A 21,976-nucleotide genomic window follows, 5' to 3' on the forward strand; every position below is an offset into this window, starting at 1 on the left:
ATGGCAGCGGCTGTATCTGGTATATTGCGGCTTCATTTTTGTACAGTGGGGGTAAGTGTAGATGCATCGTCCATTTTTATATACAGTCTATGCTTGCAATAGATAGGCAGACACAGAACAGCCCACTTGACTTTTTGTTTAACTTGATCAGTTGTTAAATACTGGTGGCGCATACAGTTCCAAGCAACCTTACCTGCATCACAATCTGCTTTTTCACACCAACAAATCACCATCAGGAAATAAAGTAAAACTCAAACACAGACAAATGAACAACAAATGAACGAGACCATAACAAGGACAAAAAAAAACATGACCACACTCTTGTATCTCGCTTCTTTGTTGTTTTTGTCTATCTCAGCACGGTCCCGTGTTCCTCGCCGTGAACTGAAAATGGTATTTGGGAGACAAACAACTTCATTCCACCGTGCATCAGTAATTAGCTGTGGAATTAGCGGGCTTGACGTGCCTCCACAGATCAGCCGGCCCTCCAGGGAGGCCTGCGGGTCCAGGCAAGCCGCATTTCCAATTATTGTGTTGAATTGCTAATTTAGTTATTGTGCCTGCCGTAATTGTGATGGGTATTGGGTGTGCGATTCAATTTGTTTTAAATATTTGTGGGCCGGTGGATTGGTAATGGAGCTGACCTATCTGCAGGCCCAGTGTGAGAGTTAGGAAGCAAAAAAAAAAATAGACGAAGTGACTACAAAGATGTTGTAGTACCCCATCACACACACACACAGACACACACTCAATCTCACTCTCCCTCTCTCATCATCTTAGTATGATCTGCCTCATCCCTTCTAAGACTGTTGAAGTTAAAAAGCCTGAATTTAGAAAAATAGCACTTTGATCATCTTCAGGGTGCGAGGCGCAGAGCATTAGACAGGGAGAACACTGAGGGCTTTGGTTTGATGAGGAGTGTCGTGGGAGGCATCTCCTTTCTCTGCTGAAATATTAGAGCAGGAGAGTTGCTGCTGGTGAAGGTAGCAGTACTCCTGGCCCAATTAGGTGACATATTTGGCAGGAAACTGAAGACCTTCCTGTAGTAGAAAGCCTGTAGTAGAAAACAGTCTGTGATTGCAGGATCACTCTGTAGAGATGAAAATTAGACTGACAGATTGAGTGTGCAGGTTTTTCATGCAAAAAAAAAAAGAATTGTCAGGTATTAGTTATTTGTTAATTAGCTAAGTGAGAAAAGCTGACCTACAGGAGAATAAATATTTGAAAGCAATACAGAATGCCTGAGAGACTTACTGCATTCCATTCCATTGTTATATTTTGAATTGTCAGCTGCTGCCTCAATTTTCTTTTCCTTTAAGTAAATGCATTTCTACCATAAACTACAGGAAAGGCACAAACTGGTGAATACAAGAGATGGAAGAACAGGGTCCACACACTATAATATGCTCCCATAAGTATTCAATTAAATTACACCCGAGGTGATGTTTCAAGCTTCACGCCCTTCATCAGACAAACTACAATGCAGAGGCACACCTTCAAATAGCCACAAGGCCAGGTCACCTGACAGAGCACCTGACAGGTCACCTGGTACCCAGCAGCCATGAATACATACAGTACAGGCCAAAAGTTTGGACACACCTTCTCATTCAATGCGTTTTCTTTATTTTCATGACTATTTACATTGTAGATTCTCACTGAAGGCATCAAAACTATGAATGAACACATGTGGAGTTATGTACTTAACAAAAAAAGGTGAAATAACTGAAAACATGTTTTATATTCTAGTTTCTTCAAAATAGCCACCCTTTGCTCTGATTACTGCTTTGCACACTCTTGGCATTCTCTCCATGAGCTTCAAGAGGTAGTCACCTGAAATGGTTTTCCAACAGTCTTGAAGGAGTTCCCAGAGGTGTTTAGCACTTGTTGGCCCCTTTGCCTTCACTCTGCGGTCCAGCTCACCCCAAACCATCTGGATTGGGTTCAGGTCCGGTGACTGTGGAGGCCAGGTCATCTGCCGCAGCACTCCATCACTCTCCTTCTTGGTCAAATAGCCCTTACACAGCCTGGAGGTGTGTTTGGGGTCATTGTCCTGTTGAAAAATAAATGATGGTCCAACTAAACGCAAACCGGATGGGATGGCATGTCGCTGCAGGATGCTGTGGTAGCCATGCTGGTTCAGTGTGCCTTCAATTTTGAATAAATCCCCAACAGTGTCACCAGCAAAACACCCCCACACCATCACACCTCCTCCTCCATGCTTCACAGTGGGAACCAGGCATGTGGAATCCATCCGTTCACCTTTTCTGCGTCTCACAAAGACACGGCGGTTGGAACCAAAGATCTCAAATTTGGACTCATCAGACCAAAGCACAGATTTCCACTGGTCTAATGTCCATTCCTTGTGTTTCTTGGCCCAAACAAATCTCTTCTGCTTGTTGCCTCTCCTTAGCAGTGGTTTCCTAGCAGCTATTTGACCATGAAGGCCTGATTGGCGCAGTCTCCTCTTAACAGTTGTTCTAGAGATGGGTCTGCTGCTAGAACTCTGTGTGGCATTCATCTGGTCTCTGATCTGAGCTGCTGTTAACTTGCGGATGAACTTATCCTCAGAAGCAGAGGTGACTCTTGGTCTTCCTTTCCTGGGTCGGTCCTCATGTGTGCCAGTTTCGTTGTAGCGCTTGATGGTTTTTGCGACTCCACTTGGGGACACATTTAAAGTTTTTGCAATTTTCCGGACTGACTGACCTTCATTTCTTAAAGTAATGATGGCCACTCGTTTTTCTTTAGTTAGCTGATTGGTTCTTGCCATAATATGAATTTTAACAGTTGTCCAATAGGGCTGTCGGCTGTGTATTAACCTGACTTCTGCACAACACAACTGATGGTCCCAATCCCATTGATAAAGCAAGAAATTCCACTAATTAACCCTGATAAGGCACACCTGTGAAGTGGAAACCATTTCAGGTGACTACCTCTTGAAGCTCATGGAGAGAATGCCAAGAGTGTGCAAAGCAGTAATCAGAGCAAAGGGTGGCTATTTTGAAGAAACTAGAATATAAAACATGTTTTCAGTTATTTCACCTTTTTTTGTTAAGTACATAACTCCACATGTGTTCATTCATAGTTTTGATGCCTTCAGTGAGAATCTACAATGTAAATAGTCATGAAAATAAAGAAAACGCATTGAATGAGAAGGTGTGTCCAAACTTTTGGCCTGTACTGTACATAAGTAGGCTACATACACATAATGTAACTTACATACACACCTTGCATATCATGAATAACACTCATTTGTCAGATAAAAAGACCTTATGTGCAGTACCTAGAGCCAATCAGAAAAACAAATTCACCAAATTCACTGGGAAGCAGAAAATAAAGCATTTGACGCTCAAAATTTCATTTTGGGACGTTGTCGGCTGACGCGTGGTGATTTGGCTTGAGTCGTTTTTCTCCACTTCTCTCTCAGAATCAGATGGATTCATGAGATATTATTCAATGATTAATATACCTGCAGAAATGCTCTGCACATGAGAGAGCCTAACTTTCAAATATGTAGGGCTGTAGTCAACCAAAGAAAATCTTGGTCGACTAAAGTCGCACATAATCTTCACCTAATCGATTAGTCGTGGGAAAAAATAAATCTGCACGTTATTTTTACTTCTGTGGTGGTGTGTCTGTGTCACTCTGCAGTTACACATCCGAAACACTAGTAGGCGGTGGAGGACTGTGTTAAGTGCCGTAAAGTTTAGTTCAACTCAAACTTTATTTATATAGTTGATTCAAAACACACATTAAACATGGCTTAATAGGGACAATTTCAAACACAAGCAAGCAAATTGGCTTCACTATAAATTGCAGAACTGACAGACAAACACTTGTCTTCTTGTCTTATCTGGACACATTTCCCCCACCAATACAACATGCTAACGTTATTAGCACAAGCCTATGGCGTTTTACATTATATAAATTAGCCTAGCGTCTAGCGATCTTTTCCTCTTATATAAAACCAGGGACAACAGCAACATTCAACAAAAGTAAGGCACTCAATGTGGCTCCATTACAACTCATAACATTCACTGACAAAACAACTGGGATAAATCCCAAAGTATAAATCCCTGAAGGATAAATCACACACAAGACTTAAAATGCTATTTTAGTGGAGGCTTTACTGTCTTCACAATTTATTGTTTCTTATCTGTGAAATACAAGTAAATACAAGCTTCGTTTCAACTGAGTGAAATGGTTTCAGCTAACAGAAACAGACAGGAGGTCTGCGTCACTGCGACGCTGAGCGTGAAGGTGGGCGAGTTCAACTTTCTGTCAACAACGGGGGTGTTTTGAAAACACCCCCATTTTCACAGGTAACTTAGCCTGTCCCCCCTGCCGCAGGAAATAATGGTTTAATGCTGGAAAGCTGTTGATGTAGCACTTTTCTCCTTATGAAAGTAACACGGCGATTATTCGACTAATGAGAATTTGGTCGGACGAGAGCATAGCGACCAAATAATCGACTAGTTGACCAGGAGACTACAGCCGTACAAATATGAAAGGATTAGATGTTTAAAGCCAATGTGTCAATGACACTGGACCCAAAGCTGACAGGGGTCCAGTTTCATTGGCCCTTTCAGCGATGAAACTATCTGGTCTGATTGAAATCCAAAAGTCCTAGCCAGCACAGCCTCTGATGCTAGTGCTAGCAGCCAGCCTCGTCAAGCCACATTTGACCAGGTATTCAGGCACAAACCAAGTAAGTCTACCTTACGCTTATGCTACATACATCACGACATTCTCATTAACTTACTTACTAAGTAAATTTATGTAATAAACATACTTATTTTATCCATTTTAAATTTCACCAAATATGTTTTCTGTGAAAATACAAGTTTATTTTAAAAAGACACTATGCATGTAACAAATGGCAATTGACCAGCCGTCCAAAACTAGAAATTAGAGGGGTACCTAGAGCCTCATAGTTCGAAGCATAAGGCCCCTGACTGACCTGTCATGTGACGACTTGGAAGTTAAAACATGCTGTGAATCTTTGAGGGTGGCTGTGGTTCAGGAGGTAGAGCAGATTGTCCACTAATCCAAAGTTTGGTGGTTCCATTCCTGGCTCTCCTGGTCTGCGTGTCAAAGTTTCCTTGGGCAAGATACTGAACCCCAAATTGCTCCTGATAGCTGAGTAGAAAAAAAAATACTTTTTCTTTTTTTAGCAAATTAGAAGGTTTTTGTAAAGCAGTAGTTACAATCCTCTTTAATTTCACATGTGACTAAGACTGCAAAATTCACAGTGTGGTATCTTCCGACAAATTTCATGGACGTCACCAATTACTTTGATGGACATGCCCACACCTGCCTGCAACAAGCAACCAGTAGCGTGGCTAACATTAAAATCAGCAGGACTCTTTGTGGTCTGTATACAAGGCTGTTAATCACATTGTGAGTCAGCTTTTGCAGCATAACATTTCATTACGATACTATTTTTTCCCTTCTTTCCTTTCACATGCTATTATAGTCATTTTCTATTAACTGATATGGAGAGAATATTCTGCAGTCCGCACTGTCGAATGAAAGAGGTGTTTTTGTGGAGAAGTGTTTGCTGAGGGTGAATTTGAATTTCACAACAGTTTGGAGAGCTCATTGTAAAACGTGATTGTTCACCATGTGTGTAAGTGTGTGTGTATGGTGTCCCTGCTTTCATCTTGATGGTACAGAGCATGTGTTTTTCTGTCCTCCTGTCACCCTGAGGTCAATATGAAAGACGCAAGGCTGAATGGAACATCTACAGGTCTTTGAAATCTCTTGTCCGGCCTGTATGGAAATACTGCAAGCACACACATACACAGACTGTCATGCATGTAGACACTTAAATTGAGTGCACAAAGTACAAAAGGTGCATGTGGAGAAACTCATTCACACATACACACACACACACACACACACACACACACACACACACACACACACACACACACACACACAGATGAAGCGAAAACAGCCATTTACACCTGGTGGGTGTTTGATCATCAATTAAGCTCCATCTCTCTCTCAGGCTGTTTAGTCTCCAAGGTGTTCAGCTCAGCCTCCTCAATCAATCCACATCACCATTTAACAGACAAATCGGCACATTGTCATCTTGTGTGTGACTGTTGTGTGTGTGTGTGTTGTGACAAACTCATACTGTTATTTACCAGGATATGATGTCTAAAAAAAGGGCACCATTTAAGAAAAACCTAATCATTGTGAACAACATGAATCTATAATATTCAGCCTTCTCACTGTTGTCCAGTTTTTGGTCATTTTCATGTTTTACCGTATTGGAAATGTTAATAATGAAAACTGCATTTAAAACACAATTTATTATAATAACTAATGCCATAGGGTACAGTTGTTGTTTTTTTTATATCATTTACGTTTCATTTAAAAAAAAAATCAGAGTTCTTGAGAGCAATATCATCTTTATCGCAGCGGTGCCTGGACAGCGTGACATGTGTGGTTGTGCTGCTGCCGTGGTCCTGCCAGATGCCTCCTGCTGCTGCTGCCATCATTAGTCATTAGTCATACTTCTACTGTTATTATACACATATGACTATTGTCAGATATTAATACATACTTTCAACATATTGTACCACAGTAGCCAGAACTATAACTATAATATTATTACTTTCAATAATGTTGCTGTAAGCTACTGTCATTACCTGCATCTCTCTCTCTCTGTCTCTCTCTCTCTCTCTCTCTCTCTCTGTCTCATTGTGTCATACGGATTACTGTTAATTTATTATGCTGATCTGTTCTGTACGACATCTATTGCACGTCTGTCCGTCCTGGAAGAGGGATCCCTCCTCAGTTGCTCTTCCTGAGGTTTCTACCGTTTTTTTTTCCCCATTAAAGGGGTTTTTTTGGGGAGTTTTTCCTTATCCGCTGCGAGGGTCCAAAGGACAGAGGGATGTTGTATGCTGTAAAGCCCTGTGAGGCAAATTGTGATTTGTGATATTGGGCTTTATAAATAAAATTGATTGATTGATTGATTGATTGATTGATAGGCATATAGTGTAGGCACTGCATATATACTATAGGTTTTAAAAATGGCATTGATTACTATGCCATCAATATGCATTGTTCTCAATGTTGTATCTTGAATCCCCAGATAAGGGATGGATCCATTGCAACCTTGTTATTGAAACTAAAATGCATCAAACTATGTTAAGCAGGACACACAACAGTAATAGTAAACTAAAGGTTAATGATATACAGTTTCCCATTGCTGCCAACTCTCAGAGAAACAAGCTGAGTTAACGTTAAAGTCAGCTCAGATTGCAGTCCCTACACACCTACTGATGTTGTCACATCAGTAAGGAAAATCCGCTATTTTTTGGTTCCAGCTGGGAGCCAACTTTTAGGTTCCGAACTAGTTTATTTTTTGTCAAAATGCTCTGAATGGTTCAAAATTAGGAGCAGGAACCGGAACTGAACCAGTTCCATATTGGTGGAAAAGAGGTTTGAAGGAATCCTAACCTAGAAACAAGCAGAACATCCTTTCTGTAGGTGATGTTTAACCCTCCACCCACTGCAAACCATGTGGGGTGAATGTTTGGATTGTTCCAGCTAAATTTTCACCCTGGTTCTATCCTCCTTCACAATAAATGCCCAATGGGCTGTTTTATTTTGACTGACAGGACAACTGGTTTGACATTTAAATAATGCTCTACAGTTAGTATATAACTCACGTATTTGTGAGCCAGGAGGCTGTGATAACTCACCTATGCACTGCAGGGTGTCATTCCTCATAGGACAGGAGCAAAGGAGGAAGTCAGGTGACGTAGTATAAAGAGCAACAGAGGTCCGGAGGGGCGAACAAGTCAAATAAGCACAGGACTTTGAATGAAAAAACCACAGTTTGTGTCATATGTGAAAGCAAAAGTCAGCATTGAGTTAATTTAAGTTACGCACGTATGTGCCCAATGTCACATTGTAAAATAACATTGAATACGTGACATTACATTAAGTATGTAACGTTCCAGTGATGATACCCAAAAATTATTATTTTCCTTAAACTAAACCTAACCTAACTGGTGAGGGGGCTTTTTGTTAGATATCATATAAACTGCTGTATCAGGATATGTTGAGTAGGTCATCTACCAAATTATTTTCCATAATTATGCCAAAGAAGAGGTATAAATTTGATAATTACATGCTGATTCTTATGAACACCACAATACATATTGTAGATTTAATTAACAAATGACAGAGCAGCACCTGTTTCTATCTATGTCATGTGATCACATCAAAACAACATCTCACTACAAAGGGTTTACAAAGAACAAATTGAATCACGGCAACACACATACACAACATAACATAAACAACAAACACAAGCTCTCAAAAGCTCAAAAATGCATCCACATATATGAGGGGATACACATGCAAACATGCACTTCAAGAGTAAACACCACAAGCACCAGCATTTTATCATAAGCAAGCAATGCCATTATCTTTATGATTTGAAAATGTTATTATTCTGCTGCTTGCTTCCTCACTAAGACAAACATGAAGCTGATAATAATCAGGCCTGTTTTTCTCCAAGTGTTGGAAAAGAGGCAACAGAAGAAGAAGAAAGAATAGAAAACCCACTACACCAAAAAGTAAAAATGAGTAGGGTGAGACAGAAAGAGGAAAGAAGAAAAGGACAAGGCATAGAGGAGAGGTGTGAAAGTTTGAAATGTTAACAGAGGAGGAGAAAAAGAGACAGCCTGGCAGCAGAGGCAATTGAAATCAATTTGAGAAGCATTTAAGTAATTGGTTTCTAAAGAGAATAGTGTCCTGGATGCAAGCTACCTCTTTCTATTCGGCCTCAGTGGCAGAATAAGTCCACCTCTCACCGGAATGACAACATCAACACCTTGTTTCTCCTTCAGAGTTGTTACAAAGGTATGAGTGTGTAGGAGTGTGTGTTAGGCAAAGAAAAACTCCTCTAAAATGCCATAATCAAAGAGGAGCCATATCAACAATTGCAGCATGTTTGGTTGAATAACATTCAGAATCCACCAGCGTGCCCTTTTAGCTCGTGCTACGTAAAACTGGAGCAGAAAGGCCTTTTATATTCAATAATAGGGCCAGAAATGTAATCAAACCAATGTGATTGCCCTGTGATTCGTGCCAAAATGCATCTAATCTCACATTAAGATACATTAATCTGCTTTATAATTGACATTTTAAAAATAGCACTTATGAAATTAGCAGAGAAAAGGGGAGAAAAGGCTTGTATGGTCAATTACAACTAACACTTGGGCTTGGCACAGGAGCCATTGGACACAAGCCATGAGTATTTAAATTACACAGAACCAGAGGGCCTGATTACAGCAATGCTGAATTTAGAAGCAGTAATTGTAGTCGCAGGCTCACAATGATGCTATTCACAGCCTCTTGTTGGAGGGAAGAGGGCTCTCCTGACTTGTGTAAAGGGCTGGGATTTAAATTATGAAATGATGTTCAGGTGTCATTTTGATTAGGGTGACACAGGGCATGTATCACTCCTATACTGAAGGAAGCCCATGTACAAAATTTACCAATACGAATTTTAAAAGGCTGTTACCAGTTCTAATGAAAATCCGGGAACTACATGTAAAATTTTTATACATGTACAAAAAGCAGGAACTACACCCAGTTTTCATAGTAGAGTAACTGTATAAATTATGGAAAGGTTGAATTGATCTTTATCCTAAAACCTTAAACTCTAAAGGTGTGGGAGCAATCTTTACAAAATATGGTAATGTAATGTGTCATTTTTTTCCATCCATTCCAATGGATAGCGAATCTGAACACAGAAATAACTTAATAGTAAAAATTACAATACATGGTCTTAACAGACTTTTTTTATTTCAACAAAAAGCATATAATTCATTTTTCATGAATGGTTAACCCATATCAGTGGATAATGTATTGCTTTTAAACACATTTTATATATTTTTTTGCTCTGAATCCTTTATTTCTGATGTTTCTCCAGAGAACAGTTTGTTGAAAACTTCCTGAGATGAGTATTCTGTGTACATAATCAACAGGATGCATTATAAAATGATTGTATCAACAGAGAATCAAAGTACAACAGTAGTTTTCTATTTAAAAGATTGCTCTACTGCAATTCACTTAAGATGATGTGGAACACTGTGATTTGTTTATAGACATTACCATCTAATAAGTTTGTGTATATGGGTGAAGTCAGATGACAGTAGTCACAGATCTAGACATCCAGTTATGTCCATTGAAATGGACAGGGGATCTGAACGAGAATAGCCATTAATTTGTTAATATTTATAAATTTGACGTTTTCTTGCCAACTGTAGTTAGAGGGTCTCACTATGTGCTTGAAAAGATTATTAAAACTGAATATTGAAGCTGAAGTGACTACACAAAGTCATCATTACTATAGACTAAAAATGAAGCTATTAGCAGTGGAGCTCCTCACTTATGACTGAAAGTGCCATCATCAGCTCAGTCATGATATGTAGTATGTTGCTTACTAGTTAAAAGCCCTTTTTTCCCACAAAAGTCACAGAAGCTATCTGATGTGATAACACTTTTGCCGACAGTTTGCTGTTGGGCCATTATTAACCATAAAAACAGTTCTTGTACAGGTCAAGTTTTGTGTTGAACAGAATTTTGATTATGATGATGATAATGTTGTTTACATTCAGAGCCAGTAGAGGATGTGTTCTCTATGTGGAGGCAAAAAGTAATGTGTAGTAGCATAGACTGTATAAATAATGGATGTAGCTTCCATGACGTCACCCATTGGTTTGTGGACCCCTAAAGTAGCCTAAAGTTCAGCATTTCGGCCATTGCCATCTTGAGTTTTTTGAGCCAGAAGTAACCATGTTTCCGCTGTAAAGTTGGACATTTTACCATGTTGGTCTACAGGGCTTGACCAGCTTCTGGAGCCAGCCTCAAGTGGTCAATCAAAGAACTACAGTTTTGGCACTTCTGTGTTGGCTTCATTTTCCACCCCAGAGGTTGCCACTTGAGTAGTCATGATGGTGGAAGTGTAGCACATCTAACTTTCACGTGTAAGAGACTGCAGATGGTGTCCTGCCACATTCAACTGTAAAAGGTCTAATGGGAGGAATTTAAACTCATCTATATTCCCTTTACACACAAAAATAAATGCGTTTATCTCAAATGTTGTGCCCACATACCTCCATGTGTCCTTTATGTTGCTATAGATACATCCACTAGATGGCAGTAGAGGGCAGAGTCAAAAGTTTCTAACAGCAACAAACGATGGTGGGGGAGGTCGTAATAATTTACCTTTTATAGAAAGCAGTGTTGTAGATATATTATTATTGCGTTGCATTAAGCCATTTTAAAAGTGTTTTTGGCATGTTCTATGGTTGTATCTTGCTTGAAGTATGTCCACAGTCTCCACTGGTACTGCTCCGTTTTGTCCATATCCGTGCACTTTTAGAAAACATGCACAAATACAGAAGAAATTAACGCAGAGTACAGACAGAAGGCTCCATCTGTGTTGTATCTAATGGTAAGCATAAATGAGCCATTAGTTGTATCGAATGGTGAGGTTGCCCTTTGCAGTCAACTGAAACTATGGGAGAACTATGGTGGCTGACATTAAGACACAAATGGCCCAAAGCCAGTATTTAGTTTGCCCTCTCTGGGCCACTGTAGAGATAACATGTGGACTCCATGGACAAGGACCCACTCCGAATGTAGACAAACGGTTCACTCTAAGGTAACAAAAACACAGTTCTTCATTTTAGGTGATTTTATTCATGAATTCTATATTCCTTTTCTGTCTATATACCCCGCTGAATCCCACACACCGAACATTTCAAGTTTGATTTTTAAACATAACCCAAACATTTTACGAGTTTCTCTCTTTCCCTGCCCAAAACCAAGTGTTTGAGTTGCCTTAACCTAACCAAACCATTCCATTTGTTTGCCATAACTGCAAACTTTCTGTATTCCTGGTCATACTGTAGCTACCAAGTGCAGATATTGTGATATATATATATTTTTGAAACATCTATCAAGTGATACATGTGACCAACGTTTCCATTTAATATACTGCATGGTCCAGAGTTATCCAGCATCAACAGCAATAGTCATGTATAGTCAATAGTCAGGGAAAAACCTTTAAAACCCCTATGCAAAAACACTCAATATTATCCCAAACGTGACATACCTACATTCATGATTTGATACACAGAGAAAAAACTGACATTTTCTGTCAAAGCCAGGCAGCCTGCGGCCAGGAACCAGTTAACACAGAGGCCTCAGCTACAAAGGCAGACCACGAAATGTCACAAATCAAAAACTCAAAGTTTCACAGCCACTGAGGGGAAAAAATACCACACCACAGCCACACCACGATATTGCCTTTTGGTCTCGACTTGATAGGGGCAAAATGCATATTCATGAAGTAAGCAACTTGTGATCCCAAACAAAGTAAAGCCCTGGCTTAGGGAGATTGGGCCCGCCGTTAATGACTTCTTCGTTTTAAGCCCGCATAAGAAAGCCCCCCGATTTCCCCTCGCTTGTAGTCCATGAGAATATTTAATACCGTTATTAATCATTTTTAATCCGTTTGCTTTTAATTAAGAAACAGCATGTTGCTGTCCTATCAGCCTGTGCCAGCGCACAGATTAATTGTAGCTTAAGATAGCCGGCCGTGATTGGTGTAATGTATTAGCTAACAAGACGCCCGGCTTCTAAAGATACTTGTACACTACCTTGGGAACTTGGCACCACTCCAGGGCCTCTCTCTCCCTCCCTCTCTCTCTCGTTCTCTCTCTTCCTCCTCTATCTCTTGTCCCGTGTGTCTTTCCTGTTTGATGCTGCAGTCAGGCGTCTTTGGGAAACCTTCTCTCTCATCTCAGCATGCCTCTGTGTTTGTAGCACTATTACTCTGATGGCAGGCCAGGCTATCCCTGATGAGGGAACATGGGGGAAAGGAGTCTTTCATTCTGTCCCTGGCCAGGGGCGATACACTGTAACCTATAGCCCCTGGTGCCAGGCCTGGACTTTTTTCCAGACTGGTTCAATTTGACTCACTTGGCCCCAGGTCTGGATTAGGATGTCAGGGAATTGTGGCTTTATGGTTACATCCTCATTAGGTTGTTGTTTCCTCCTGTACTTTACCATGAGTATGATTGGAATGGCACTAAGACAGAAGCAAGAGGGAATCATGGCACCTAAAGGACATGGCAATGACGTGACGTGATGCCACATGATGTGATGGTTGTTAGTGATGTCATGTATTTTCAGTGCCATCCTGCTCAATTCCTCCTATCCTTGGCAGAAATTCTTGAAGCAAGAGGCTGACCCAGTCAAATGTGAATGGACAGTAGGGGGTACTCAGCTCTGATTCCGTGCTGGGCTGTAAGCTTTATATGATGCTGATCACTCTATTACAGCTAGCAAATAGGGGGTTACAGACAGTCACTGACAATAGTAGCATACATATGTTCATATTTACTCACATGATCTCATGGATCTATCTGTGTATGGGGAGTGTGGCAGCTAAGACACAGTTCAGGGGCAATGGACACTATTATCGGGCTTTATGAAAATCAGCAGTTCACTGCTGGTGCACTTGCTAAAAAGAGTTTTTCTGCTGCACAAGCACGATTCCAGATTCCAGAGTTTCAGAGGAATTTACAGGTGTCCACAAATCACAGTATCCAAAGTTTTCACCAATTTATGTTCCATCTCTTGTACTACCATCAGCCAATGACCCATTGAAACACAGCTGAGTTCCGTCGAACCTCATACAGTCACTAATTAGAATAACTGTCCACTGAAGTTAAATGGAGCATACTTAACTCCTGCTGTGCAGTAAGTTCTGGCCAAAAGTGAACAAATTATTAATTTCTACCAATACCTTGGTGAGTTTGATAACTGTCATAGATGTGGGTTAATAGGGCCTGTCACACCTACTATAAGTTGAGAAGGCCATTATCTGTCCATGAAATAAAACTCTCTGCCAGAAAGGGCTTTCATGAGAAAGTCCACATAAAGGTTGCAAGGGAAGGGTGGTTGATGGGTCAAACACAACTTTAATCCAGGACACCAGGGTTCCAGTCCCATGTGAAACCAATACTTACACCAAACCATGATCTTTTTCTAAACCTCACCATGCTATTTTGGCATCTAAACCTAAGGAAAAGGAAACCTAAACAACACTTAACTGCCATTGAATGGGCTAAAATGGCCTTCTGAACATACCAGTAGGGTGCAGACCCCTACTGACCCATGTCTATGAAGTTTATAAGTGCAGATAATGAGCATTTAATGGGCTGATAACCTCTCCATCAGGTGTTCAAGCAGTGCAGGTGGTGACTGACCAATGTTGTGTTCAAATTCAAGGTTTTTTTGCCATGAGATCCTGGAGGGACTGAAGTAAATTACATGTAAAGTCAATGTAAAGATGCACTTAAAGATGCGCGATGGACGCAATGTGAAAATTAAGTAGCGCAAATTATAAGTATGACGCAGAGGACGCACCAGCGGGAGCTCATTCATCAATTCAGTGAATTCACATGCGTATGATGCAAGTTATTCGTGTGTGCGAAGCAAGTCAACACAAAATATTCTAGCGTTCAAACTGATACCAGCTCTCGTACAAACTCGCTGTTGTTGACACTTCTCGCGCATGACTAACTGCAGCCCATACACTGAAGAGTTGTAAGAGTCTGCTTGGGGGCTTTGTTTTTCTCCCATATCTCACCATTCTTAATTGAATAGTGTTGTAAGTGCTACAGCTGCTTTCAAAATTATAGAGGGCCAGATTAACTAAGGCTGTTTTGCCTGTTTTTCAGGTGTGACACCAAAGCCATACCTGCCAAGCTGCAGACCACTGTTCGAGACCAGCAAAACCAGTTGTGTCTCAACAAGTCATTGCTGTGTTTCCAGTAGCTCTTTAGCCACCACACGATATTTTTTAGCTACCTGACACTGTGTTTCCAGCTGGTGTAGTGCCACAAAATGCAGTTCTTTTTTACTGGGACATCACTGCGTTGCCTGCTGGGATTTTTAAGCCAAAATGTGATCTTTTCCCAACCATGACCAAATTATTTTTTGTAACCAACAGTACCCACACGTTAGCCACAACATTCTTGAAAGATAAAGAAACATAAGGTTTCAAAGTATCTGCTATATAATAATGTACTAATGTATACACGGTTTGCAGAAATGTACAATGCCATTTTTATGCTGGCACCTGGGCTGTCATGAACCCATACATGTATGTTATAAGTTCTGTCCTTTTCCATTGAAGACAGTCCTGGAACTTGGCAGCTTTTTTAGAGAGCCCTTGATAAAGGGCATCTATGCCATGTCCTGTGCCTCTGCTGCCTGGGAAGGAGTTCCAATAGTACTTTTGTTCTACTTTTTATCCTACTGATTGCGCTCAATTTGATTTTGTTGTCAGCTTTTGTTGTTCTGCTCTGCAAAGATGCCTTTTTTTCCCTAAAGTACAGATTTTTTAGGAAGCTTTTATGACTTCTGCCACTATTACACAGCATTTTGGCATTTCATTTACTTAAAGTAAAACATTTCAATATACCGTTATAGAGCAAGTGTAAAACAATAAACACAGAGCAAATGAACAGTGAAGGCAATACAGGCAAAGTGTTTTTGTTGTTGTTTTTTGTTTTTTTCTTTGCTGCATGAAAGCAGGTTGTGGAATAATCTGTGATGATCTTAACTCTAACTCTGATGAAAATGGAAGCCTGCCACCAAAATCAGAATACACAAGTGCCATACAGTGTGTGTGTGTGTGTGTGTGTGTGTGTGTGTGTGTGCATGTGGAGCAGAGTGTGATGGTAATTTAGTGTATGAAAGAATAAATAGATGGCTATTTTCAGTATTAATTTCAGCATCTGCCTCTAAGGGACTCTCTCTCTTTCTGTCTCTCTCTCTTTTTCACACACACACACATACATCCACTACACACACGCGCACACAGAGTCTACTCTCTCCAGTGAAGAGGAGCCCATTGTGTGTGATGAGAGTTAGATTGGATGGCTCCCCAGGGAGCTGCTCTCCATTAGCTAAGGTGATCTAACAGGTAATCAGCAGATAATTAAAAGGCTTCACTTCTCTGATGGGAGGGGCTGAGGGAGTCGCAGTTGAATGAGTGTGTGTGGGGTGTGCGCACACACATGCAAACTTTGGCATGTGTACCTGTGTCTATGCAGTCATTTCTGAATGTCATCAGGGCAGGAGGCTTGTGGTCGTTTTGTGTTATGGTGGGACATGCATCACTTTTATAGATGTTCAATCCTTCCTGGAAAGTATCTTTGAATGGATATTGAAAGGCGAAGTCCAGGTCAAATTAGCCAGGATGTGTGCTGTAAACAGAAATGGATAAGTGCCACAGTCTGGAAAAGTCTATAGGCTAAGTTAGTGTATCTGTGCTTCTCACTGCTACAGTAAATGAAACAATAGTTTTAGTTTAATTTACCTCATGCCAGATAGGAGCAGGTTAAACAAGCTGTTGCTGAGGTGGATACTGTCGTTTCTTTGTGCTCTGAGCTAGTGCTGCCCCATATATAGTTTTGGGGGCTTTGAAGCTTAGTAATTACCTGCAAATATTTCAGTAAATGACTCCAGTTACTACTCTCAACTCTTACTCACATTTCCATGTCTTTCTACAACAAGTCACATCTCGTGAGATTTCAGAAAGAGACTTCCACTTGATGAGACAAACAGACCAGATTAAGCAAAAGGTGAAGAGACACTTCAGCCATTTATAACAATCTGAGCCCACTTTTAACGGAAATACAATGATAGTGTTCCATTGCCCCATATGTTTACAGTGCAGCCACTGCGTGGCTGCTGGCTGCTACCAACAGTCACTTTGACACAAATACATTGGTAAGTAAGTTATCCTCTGAACATAACTGTGGTACCACACAGACATTCAAACAGACAGCAAAAATATTAACAACAATAATAATAATGAAAAAAGGCCTGAAAAATGCTTAGCTATGAAGTGGCCACTGGAATCTTTATCAAGAAGGATAAGTGAAGAAACAGTTTGTGGTCCCACTGATGAAACCAGATGGTGGCAGCTGAAGAAATCCTCATCAGGCAGTAAACAGTCCTCTGCGGTCAGCAATGCTATTCTCTCATACAGTGACTCACCAATGTTAGCTTTGGCTTAGCACAGGCACATTCACATACAACTTTTCACCTAATCAACTGAAATTTAAGCAACAAATGTGCTTAAATCTACAATTTTGTCTGTTTAACCCTATGGGCACCAACAACGCATAGTGCATCCAAATTCACACCTGTTCTACCCTAGGGATTTTCTCCGCAACGTTTGTGATAGTGAGAAGCCAGGCATATCATGTGAAACAGCGGAACCGTAGCTTTCCGACTAGACCAAGCTAGTCCAAAGTTTTCACAGCAAAAAAACAATGATAAAGTTACACTAAAATGATGTATAACAGAGCTTTCATACAGTTTTGCACACACATTACTCTTGGATGGATTACTCGCGAATGCAGGGTCGCACAGAAATGCCACGCATATCACATGAAAGTGCAGGAGCAGAGCTTTCCAGTGATACCACACACATCATTGTGCTGTCATCCCATCCCGCTATAAATACAGATCAACTGTCTACAAAATAAAAACCTGACGAATTTCTTTACAATCCATTATACAGATCTTGTTATCAGTCACTTCATATAGTGAGGAATATTGTATCTTACCACGTCTTAGGCTTGCATGTGTTTCTCCCTGTCTATCCACATTTGTAGTCCGACTTTCAATTTAATTAGGGAACTGATCACAGATGCATTGTCTCTGTGTGTTTTTACATCTATTATTGCTTTAATTTGCTAAAAGCTATGCTTTTAATGAAGCTGACATGTCATGACAGTCAAGCAGTAATCTTTTAGGTCATTATGTTTTATGTTTTTATTTTGTAAAATCTGATGAAAAAAATGTTAGCTTTTTTAAATGATTTTTTTATGTCACAATTTCAATATTTTCATTAATTATTGTAGTTTATTGACTTACATAGCCTTTTAGCTTAGGTTGTACAGATTTTAGGGATGTAAGACATTTTAAGATTCTCCAAGAAATTACATCACAATAAGCAAAATTACCAGTGTAGGCACTCTTATTGGAGAGTTCAAAGTATTAAGCTCTCTGTTAACCATTTTTTCATTCTTTATTAGACTCTGTTACTCAGTTGAATTTCCTTTTCCTTCCTTGAATTCCTCCTGAATTTTTTTCATCCATCTTTTAGGAAATAACTTGTTGTTTACACCGGGCTACACATGGTATTATGGTAGCCTTTGCCAGGGTATTTAGAAATGAGTTTTAATGTGGTCAAAAATACAGACACTCATCTGTCTATTAAACTCATACTGAGAGGCTGTATTGAATATGTATTGTATGTAGGGCATATCAAGCACCAGCAGAGGTCAGTCTCCACTGATGGAACAGGCGGCTGAGCTGTATGCGGGTGTTGGGGATAACGTTACAGGACTGTAAACAGCCGCAACAGCAGAGACAGACTGCAGGGAAAACAGCATATTTTCACATCAAAGCACCGCACACAAATACTGCATACACTGCACACCAAGATGAAATGTCAGGAAGGTATTAAGTTTTAAGCTTTGGAAAGCAGAGCTAACATGGCAGCACACCGGTAAGGTAAGACAACACGTTTACATGTTGTTTTCTATATGTTCTCTGACATTTATCCTAACGATATGAGGCGGTCTTTGTGGAAAAAAAGCTTGTTTAGTGGACTAACTTTGCACTTGAAGGTTGCCCGTTCACTTACGTTTTAACAGGCCTGACGCTACTATGCGCCCTGGCTGTATCTAGGCTAACGGCTAAAATGCTAACTATTATTTTTATGTCACTAGTCACTTGAAACAAATTTAGGACGATAAGAAACGGGTTGAAATAAACCGAAATTTCCCTTTAAGTTAACAAACGATGAAGTGCTTTGAGAAACTGGTTCTCCAGCACCTTGGCCAGATTACAAAGAATGCTGAGACTTAAAGCAACACAATGGAGTTTTTGAGCCCTCAAAATATATATATCCAAGATCCTTGTGATGATACAACTCTTGGATGACACCTCCGTCATTGCTTGAGAGCATCTGTTTCACTTGCACTGGCGCTATGCAGTTTCGGGATTCGGGTAGGAACCCGGACACAAAAAAGACTACAAAATTTGGCTGCTTTACGGCATACGTCATATCCCCCTCCTCTCTTTAAAGTAGCGTAGCCGAACCAAGGTGAACGAAGTTAGACGTGGTTGTCATGGCTGACGCGACAAAGAAAAGGAAAAAGGTGAAGGTGTTGTATGAGGAGACAAAGAAAAGAAAACGGGTGAGCGATAAAACAAGAGCTCGAACAAGGATTAATATTGGCCCGGCTTTCACACACTGGTGAGAGCTGAAAGAGGAGGATGGATGCCTGACCGATGGTGACCTGGCGCTGTTACTGCTGTTACCCTCTACTTAGGAGACTCACTGTCTGCAGGTCAGCTGCCTCAGGTACATTTTGAAATAAAGTGTTAACCTACATACAGACAGCTTTCATTTTAGTTTGTCTTTAACTGTTTGCTGTTAGCACCACGAGCGCGATGTGCTTGTGTTGACCGCGATCGTAAATCATAATAGCGGTGAATGAGAGACTGCGGACTTAGCAGACTGAAATATGGCTTTCTACATGCTCATCACATGTACTGATAAAGTACTGGCTTGGCTGGCAGAGGTTTTATCGCACTTACTCACAGTAACAAGCGTAGTTGTCGTCAACTAGAGTAATCTTGAAGTTATATTCCCTCAATCTGCACCGCGGCCTCTCTGCTGTTGTCTGACTTCACTCTGTTGAGTTTGTGTGTGTGTGCATACGCACACTGAGGAGGAGGTCAGCCCTGACATGCAGAGAGCAACTTATTTCTCATCTCACCAGTATCCTTAGCTTGTCAACAAATGCAGAAAGATTTTTGCGACAGTTGTAACAGACAATACCATCTTTTCATCTGTAGGGGGACCCTGTGAGGTAAAAAGCGCAATTCTCCATTGTGTTGCTTTAATATTGTGAGGAAATCAACAATCTTGCAGGAGGGTGCACAGACAACAACCTAGTGCAAAATGTCAGCAAAACCCAAGAGCATAAGAGATACAGCAAACAGATAACAAAACAGAGATATAAGAAGAGTAAATATTGGCCTTACATTTATCAGTGGACCACACAACTCCAAATAAATGCTAATGGTGTTCTATGTCTGCCGGATGAGTGAACAGGCAACCGTTTGCAAAAAAGCTCACCATAACAAATTTATGAAGGAATAATGTGTCATTGTTGTGTTTACAATTTGTTGCACTGCCTCCCAGTGGCCATCAACAATCAATTACTGTAATGCAGGTCAAAATGAAAAAAAAAAAGAAAAAAAAAGATAAATGTAAATAGGCAAACAACACAAAAACTGTGTGGAAATCTTTTATTTTAGTCACTTGATATTTATGTCTAAAAGGGTCTGGCATTTATCCAAGTTGGTAAATGTGGTTAATTTGTCTGTAGACAGGAAAGCACATTTGTAATATCTTTGTAATTTTGCTAGTACTCAGCATTTTGTGTCCAAATCACCTTGAGAAAACAGAGGTGGACACATTTTCATATTTGGGGATGGGGTGCTGTTCTACTAATTGATTTACTGTTCAGCACCACAGGATTCAAGCATCAGCAGAGCTAAAATTAGAGACCGTCTTATGATGGGATCACTCCAGCCTCAATACAGTGTTAAGTGACTTAAAAGGAATGTGGGCCAAGGGCATAAAGTGGGGGGGCAATTCTTTCCTACTTCCTGCCCCCTTGTTCTTACAACACCCATCTTTGAACTCTTTGAACGACTTCATTGTAGTGCTGCACGATTTGGGAAAAATGTGCGATTGCAATTATGGTGGACAATATCGCGATTTGCGATTGCGATTACAATGTAATTACAATAAAATGTAATAAATAAATGGTATCATGAGTCTTTTTGCTTGATTCAGTGTTTCCCCTACATTATATCAGGGGGGCACTGACCTGACAGTTATTGTTATGGACAGACAGTGTGTCAATGACCATCAACAGACTGAGCACAGTCAAACACACTGCTCACACAGCAGCGCAGCACGGAACTGTACACACAGCGGAGCGAGCATATGTTGCATTCAGGCGTTGTCACGTAAATGACAAATTCCAGCGCCATAGCACAACACAGCAGCATGTCAAGTGGGCCGAACCCGAGCAAAATTGCTCAATTTTTCATTTGTTATGGAGTCCATGATTTCCCTGTGACACTTAAAAATGTTTGCTAAACTGTGCTTGGATATTGTTTTATGAAGCTCTGGCGGCTTTCAGTTGTCTCTTTGTCTTTAACATTACACGGCTCGGCTTTCTCTCTCATGCACTCTTCCTACTTTTCCCTGTGCTGTGTTGTCTCAAGTGTTGTTATAGATTGGTGGTGTTGCCGCGGGACCTGGCGACTTTAACTTTTAAACTTTTACACAGCACGTCTTTCAGGTACAGCGACGTTGGACAGAAAGATGTGCTGTGTAAAAGTTTAAAAGTTAAAGTCGCCACGTCCCGCCTCGAGTGCTGATATAGATTGGTCGTGTCGCAGCGGGACTTGGCGACTTTAACTTTTACACCTAAACAGCACGTCTATCTGTTCAACGTCGCCGTACCTGAATCCAAAGTATCGCCATGTAACAGACGTTTATTTTCGCCACCAACTCAGCCTGTTCTTGGTCGAGCTCATGCTCTTCTTCAGCGTCTGTGTTGGTCACTGCTGCACGCCGGCTGTACGCACCAGGATAGCTTGTGGGCGTGATGTCAACAAACTCCACACACTACAGGAGAGGCAGCCACGTTCACAGGCACACACGTTAACATTTATTTAGCGTATATTAAATCGCAAATCGCAGCCTTTTATGCGGTTACGTAATCGCACAGCCTGACATCGCGATTGCGACTGCGAT

At 40.7% G+C, this 21,976-nt stretch overlaps 1 pseudogene; it reads right to left on the reverse strand.

Annotated features, from left to right (window-relative positions):
- LOC117259856 (acidic amino acid decarboxylase GADL1-like) overlaps positions 1 to 21,976 on the reverse strand; it is a 94,457-nt pseudogene that overhangs the window by 62,019 nt on the left and 10,462 nt on the right.

This window comes from Epinephelus lanceolatus, chromosome 4, assembly GCF_041903045.1.
Source record: "Epinephelus lanceolatus isolate andai-2023 chromosome 4, ASM4190304v1, whole genome shotgun sequence".
In the NCBI taxonomy this organism is placed as follows: domain Eukaryota; kingdom Metazoa; phylum Chordata; class Actinopteri; order Perciformes; family Serranidae; genus Epinephelus; species Epinephelus lanceolatus.